Source organism: Ornithorhynchus anatinus, chromosome 7 (genome assembly GCF_004115215.2).
Source record: "Ornithorhynchus anatinus isolate Pmale09 chromosome 7, mOrnAna1.pri.v4, whole genome shotgun sequence".
NCBI classification, from domain to species: domain Eukaryota; kingdom Metazoa; phylum Chordata; class Mammalia; order Monotremata; family Ornithorhynchidae; genus Ornithorhynchus; species Ornithorhynchus anatinus.
Window position 1 is genome coordinate 16,472,733 of NC_041734.1, and position 6,857 is coordinate 16,479,589.

The window sequence follows — 6,857 nt, forward strand, 5'->3', positions numbered from 1 at the left end:
TACAGTAAGTTGGTAGACATGATCCCTGCCCTTCAGGAGCTTATAATGATGGGGGAACAGATATTAAAATAAATTACAGAGAGGGGAGGCAGCAATTCAGCACACTGCCTTGTTACATTTTATGCTCTGAGTCATGTCCCATACATAGAGACTCTGTGGACACATCTCTCCCAGAACAACCCACCACCATCTGCAATTGTACTGGAAGTGTAACCATTGAGTTTTCTTGGTAAAAATACACAAGTGGTTACCACTGCCTTCTTCAGCACAATAAACCTGAGTCTCCACCCTTGACTCTCTCCCATGCCCCTGTTGCCCAGAACAAGTGAGTTTTGACTTGTAGCAGATTGCCTTCCACTCACTAGCCACTCTCCAAGCTAGGAATGGAATGGAGCCTCTGCTTGACTCTCCCTCCCATAGCCGAGACTGGTAGAATACTGGAAATTCTCTAAGTGCCACCCTGAGAGGAGTTCTTCAGCATCTGGGAGGGAACAGCACATAAACAGCGAGGCTTAGTGGAAAGAGCCTGGGCTTGGGAGTCAGAGGTTGTGGGTTCTAATTCCGGCTCCCCCACTTATCAGCTGTGTGACTTTGGGCAAATCACTTAACTTCTCTGTGTCTCAGTTACCTCATCTATAAAATGGGGATTAAGACTATGAGCCCAACGTGAGACAACCTGATTACCTAGTATCTACCTCAGCGCTTAGAACAGTGTTTGGTACATACAAAATACCTAATAAATACCATCATTATTATTATTATGTACAATAACTGAGGTATTTGTTAAGCCCTATGTGCCAAGCACTGTACTGTACTAACAGCTGGTGTAGATACAAGATAATCAGATCCCACATGGAGTTCACGGTTTAAGTAAGAGGGAGAACGGGGATTGAATTCCCATTTTGCAGGTGAGGGAACTGAGGCACTGAGAAGTTACACAGCAAGCAATTGACAGAGCTGAGATTAGAACCCAGGTCCTCTGACTCCCAGGCCCATGGTCTTTCCATGAGGCCACACTGTTTCCCCCTATCATTGTACTCTACTACTCCATCTGTAATTTATTTTAATGTCTGTCTCCCCCTGTAGGCGGTAAACTCCTTGTGGGCAGGAATCATGGCTGCTCATTCTATTGTTTTTTCATTTTTTTATGGTATTTGTTAAGCACTTACTATGTGTCAAGCACTGTTCTAAGCCCTGGGGTAGATACAAGGAAATACGCGGTCCCTGTCCCAAATACAACTCACAGGCTAAGTCAGAAGGAGCAGGATTTAATCTCCATTTTACGAATGAAGTAACTGAGGCACAGATAAATTAAGTACCGTGCCCATGGTCACATAGCAAACAAGTGGCTGGGTTGGAATTAGAACCCAGGCCTTCTGACTTCCAGGCCCATACTCTTGCCACTAGGCCACAGTGCTTAGCATGGTGCCTTGCACACAGTAAGCACTTAATAAATACCATTGATTGATTATGCTCTTCTGTTTTTAAGTTTTAAACTATATTATTTTGAATCAAATGGCAAAATGACATCTTAAACAATAATAATAATAATAACATTGGTATTTGTTTAGTGCTTACTATGTGCAGATCACTGTTCTAAGTGCTAGGGTAGATACAGGGTAATCAGGTTGTCCCACGTGGGGTTCATCGCCATTTTACAGATGAGGTAACTGAGGCATAGAGAAGTAAAATGACTTGCCCACAGTTGCACAACTGACAAGTGGCAGAGCCGGGACTCAAACCCATGACCTCTGACTCCCATGCCTGTGCTCTCTCCACCGGGCCACGCTGCTTCTCTACAAAGTCCTAGAATCATCAGTCTCCTAGATTAAAGCTATGCTCACTATTACTCTGGGTGGGACATATAAAGGGAATGGACGGTATATAAGCAGGGAGCTAAAATTAGGAAACTGAAAACAGAGGAGAGAGGAAACATTTTAGGCAGAAATGCTTATCAATCAATCAATCAATCAATCAACCAACAGCATCAGACATTGCAAATCCTAAATATGTCAGCACAACAAGGGTCAATCTTTGTATGTCCATATATATTTGGGAATATGGGCTCCATAATGAGCTTTTTGGGCTCTCATGTACTCTAAGGGAATTTCACAGTCAGTGGCGTTTTCTTTAAGTATGAAGGACAACTATTTATCTATTTTTCACCTATCCATCATCTACATATCTACCTATCCATCCATCCATCCCTCCATCCATCATCTATCTATCCATCTATTTAACCATCTATCTATTTATCTATCTAAATTATGAATGACAAGCCAGAGTGGACAACAAAACTAAGTGGATTATGTTCAAGCAGTCTCTTTCTCTCTCCCTTAAGAATGGCATCACCTCCCTGACCCAACAATCAGTATATTGAAAGATGCAATTTTGTCTTGAAGAAAAGTTTACTTCAATGCACAGCCAAGTCCTTGCCAACACCTAAGTCACGCCAGCCTTAGGATAGACAGGGTGGTGCCAAGCCAATCTGCTTACTGTCGTTTGCATTTGGGATGGTCAAGTGTTCAGCTGGCTTACAGTGCTGAGTGGTGTTGTCTTCAAGTAATTTTACTTTTCTCAGCTGAGTCTGCAGATTGAGGGCAATTTGAAAGGCTAAATCCATTGGGCAAGAGGATTTGTCATTCAAGGATTTGTCATCTGGCATTTGGGTGCAGAGCACTGTATTAAGCGCTTAATTTCTAGATACCTGGCTTGCACTCCTTGTGATATAACCAACATTCAGGCCATAAATTAAAAATTGGTGCATTTCTAAATGCTTTCATGGAAGTAAGATTAAGTATATTGTTTTGGAGCACCAAAATCTTGTAGGAGAAGGGTAATTATATAGTAATTGCCCAATCTGGTTCATTTGGCTGACTTGGCCTATTAAAGCCATGCTTCCAACTCAATTCTATCGGCACCTGACTTGGAATGGATTAAGCATCAGAGAGGCCCACTGGATGCAATCAATAATAACTGTGGTATTTATTAAGTGCTTACTCTTTGCCAAGCCCTAGGGTCTAATGAGTTCAGACACAGTTCACATTCCACTAAGGTGGAACGACAATTGAATCCCCATTTTATAAACGAGGAGGATGATATAGATGAGGAGGATAAATACCACAATTATAATGAGGCACGGAGAAGTCAAATGACTTGCCCAAGGTCACACAGCAGACACATAGCAGAGGCGGGTTTAGAACCCACATCCCTTGGCTTTCGGTCCTATGTTCTTACTTCTAGACCATGCTGCTTCTCCAATCAATAGTATTTACGAAGTGTTGATTCTGTGCAGAGATACTGAACTAAGCTGCTGAGAGAGAAGGACAGAGTTAGTAGACATATGCTCTCTGTCCTCAAGTATCTTATAATGTAATGGGGGAGACAGACTTGAAAATAAATTAGAGTTTAAAGATATGTACATAAATATTGGATAGGTACATAAATAATGTTGGGAGTGAGGGAGTGGGGTGAAAATCTATGCTTCTAGTGGGTGAAGACTCAAGTACAAAAATGGAAGTATGGGGGGGAAATGGAGCAGACAAATTAATCAGGGAAGGCTACCTGGAGATGTCATTTGAATAGGGTTTTGAAGATAGGGAGAATGGTGGTCTGACCGACACAAACCCTAAGGAGTTCCAGACAGGAGGGATGAGCAATCCTCTAGATTCTCATCTCGTTGAGGACAGGGAATGTGTCTGCTTATAGTTGTATCATATTCTCCCAAGAGCTTAGTACGTTACTCTGCACACAGTAAGCTCTCGATAAATATGACTGACTGATGGCAAGAGGTATGAGAGCGAGGTTCAGTAGTAGGCTGGCAGTAGAGGAGTGATACCCTCCTCCTCAGAAACCACTGGAAACTTTGGCAACTACCAGACACTGCTCAGCATCACATTCTGAGTTTTAGCAAGCTCGGCTTTGTTCAAGAGTTTGCCCTGGAAGAAGGCTTTCTTTGAGATGGTCAAGTCACAGCATCTGTGATCTGTGAGAAGCAGTGTGGCTCAGTGGGAAGAGCCCAGGCTTGGGAGTCAGAAGCCATGAGTTCGAATCCCGGCTCTGCCACTTGTCAGCTGTGTGACTGTGGGCAAGTCACTTTAACTTCTCTGTGCCTCAGTTACCTCCTCTGTAAAATGGGGATTAAGACTGTGAGCCTCACCTGGGACAACCTGATTACCCTGTATCTACCCCAGTGCTTAGAACAGTGCTGTGCACATAGTAAGCACTTAAAAAATACCAACATTATTATTATTATTATCTGTGTCTCCAATTGCCCCTCCAATGCGCCATTACTTTTTTTTAAATGGTATTTCTTAAGTGCTTACTATGTGCCAGGCACTGTACTAAGCGCTGGGGTAGATACAAGTTAATCAGGTTGGACACAGTTCCTGTCCCACAGGGGGATCATAGTTTTAATCCCCATTTTACTGATGAGGGAACTGAGGCCCAGAGAAGTGAAGTTACTTGCCCAAGGTCACGCAGCAGACAAATGGTGGAGCTGGGTTTAGAACCCAGGTAGGTTGACCAGATCCAGGTATAGTGGAACTCAGACAACCCCATCTGTCAGTGTTTGAGTTTGCCCAAGTTGCCGCAGCGCTTATCTCAGGTTCCTTACCTGGAAAATGGAGAAAATTGTATTTGCCAAAAGGTAAACAGTTGCAGAATGTGTTAAGATCCTTGGCTAGATAGTACTCCACACATAGAAATTCAGTTATGTTCAGAGCCTATGAAAAGAGTTGCAACTCTATATCCAATATTTAGCATTCCATTCCACTTCACTAGAATTTTGCTTCAAGGAAAGAAATGATTTGTCTTCAATTTTACAAGAATGAACACGTTTCTACTTCTTGAATACCAATTAAATATGCCGTTGATTTTTCCATATTTAAAACATTTTTTCTGTCTTTATGGATTCTGTTCATTATTTCCTCTTCTAAAGAACACGACTTTTATTGGTTGAGCTCAATAGGACTTTCTTTTCAGGCTGTAATATTTATGTATGGAAAGGTCTTTGTAGTCTTCATTTTTCTAATTATGTTGGTAGCACACAACTCTATTAATGTTGTAATTAGAGAAGGTTCCCTTGAGGAGGCTTCAAAGTTGATTTTTGCTTCCAAGTTCACGTCTCAATTAAATGAGAAATGCTTCTTGGATATCAGTTCCTTCAAATAAGACCTCTGAATAATAATTAAAAAAAAAACTTGAGAAAAATTGGCAAGGAACCAGACAATTGACAAGTCAAGCACTTGGGTATCTGGGATCCACTGTCCATGACACAGAGGGGAGATTATCGCTTCAACCATGGGGACACAATGGGCCCTTGTTTTGTCCCATGGCTGGCTCCGGGGGGGCCCTGTGGTTGAGAGAGACTCCAACCATGGCTACCCCCATCATCACACCCCGATTCCCCCTTCTTCACTGCAACCACAACCCTGAGCAGTGTGCTCTAGTGAATAAAGCACAAATCTGCAAATCAGAAGGAGATGAGTTCTAATCCTGACCCCACCACTTGTCTGCTCTGTGACCTTGGGCAAGTCACTTTACTTCTCTGTTCCTCAGTTACCTCATCTGTGGGGATTAAGACTGTGAGCCCCAGGTGGGACAGTGACTGTGTCCAACTGATTAGCTTGTATCTACCCCAGCGCTTAGAACAGTGCTTCTGAATAACAAATGTCATCATTATGATTATTATCATCATCATTATTAAAATAGTCCTGGAGGTATCCAAGTGGGAAGTTTTCATGCAGGGGGAACGCCAGAGAGAGAGTCTCTTAGCTTTCCTACAAAGGATAAAACATAAATCCAAAATCTGAAACTTAAAAAAAAAGGAGAAAAAAAGTTCCATCAAACTTCTTCCAACTGAAACAGACCTATCCCACAGATCTTCCCGAAAAAGGAAACTTCATCCTACAGGCATTTCTGGTATCTTCCATCTATGATGAAAGATGAAGAAAAATAAAAGAATAAGATGGGGCATAGATTAATTTCAGTCTACCTGAGTACTGATGCTCTGCACCAATCAATCAATCAATCACTCGTGTTTATTGAGTGCTTTGTGTGCAGAGCACTGTACTAAGAGTTTGGGAGAGCACAATACAATAGAGTCGCTTAGACACATTCCCTGCCCACAATGAACTTACAGTCTAGAGCGGGAGACAGACATTAATAGAAGTAAATAAATTACGTATATGTACATAAGTGTTGTGGAGCTAAGGGAAAGGTGAATAAAGGGAACTAATCAGGGTGACACAAAGGGAGTGGGAAAAGAGGAAATAAGGGCTTAATCAGGGAAGGCCTCTTGGAGGAGATGTTCCCTCGCTAAGGCTTTGAGGTGGGAGAGAGTAATTGTCTGTTGGATATGAGGAGGGAGGGCATTCCAGGACAGAGGCAGGAGATCATTGGTGAGATAGACGAGATTGACCACGGGAATTAAATATATGATCCAAATACTGAAGGAGATAGAATCCACACCAAAGTCACACAAATACTTTACTGAAGAAGTGAATGACCTTGTACTACTTGTTCACACTCTTTCTTCAAGCCTGTTTGAACCCTCACAGTTATTTTTAGTGTCTTGGACGAGATAAATTCTACTTAAATACTTAAGCCCCCAAATTTAGGTGGAAAATATTTTACGTATTTGAAGTGGGCAGTCGGATGATCTGTTCAGTAATAGCTGATAAGAAATTTGAAAATGATAAATTTGTCCTAAATAGAATCTACAGAGATCAATTGTATCAGATGCATATATTCCTGCGCAGATTACTTTTTTGATTGAATTTCAACTGCAAAAATAGCACGAAGCAATTCAAAACTGAAATACATTTGGAGTAGGGGACTTAAAAAATGCCATTCGG

The 6,857-nt window shown here is 41.8% G+C and overlaps 1 non-coding gene across 1 annotated transcript; it reads right to left on the bottom strand.

Moving 5' to 3' along the window:
- Positions 1–335: 335 nt before the first annotated feature.
- LOC114813447 lies at positions 336–470 on the bottom strand. Its single transcript, XR_003761167.1, has one exon. It is a non-coding gene; the product is annotated as a small nucleolar RNA SNORA7 (small nucleolar RNA).
- Positions 471–6,857: the final 6,387 nt, after the last annotated feature.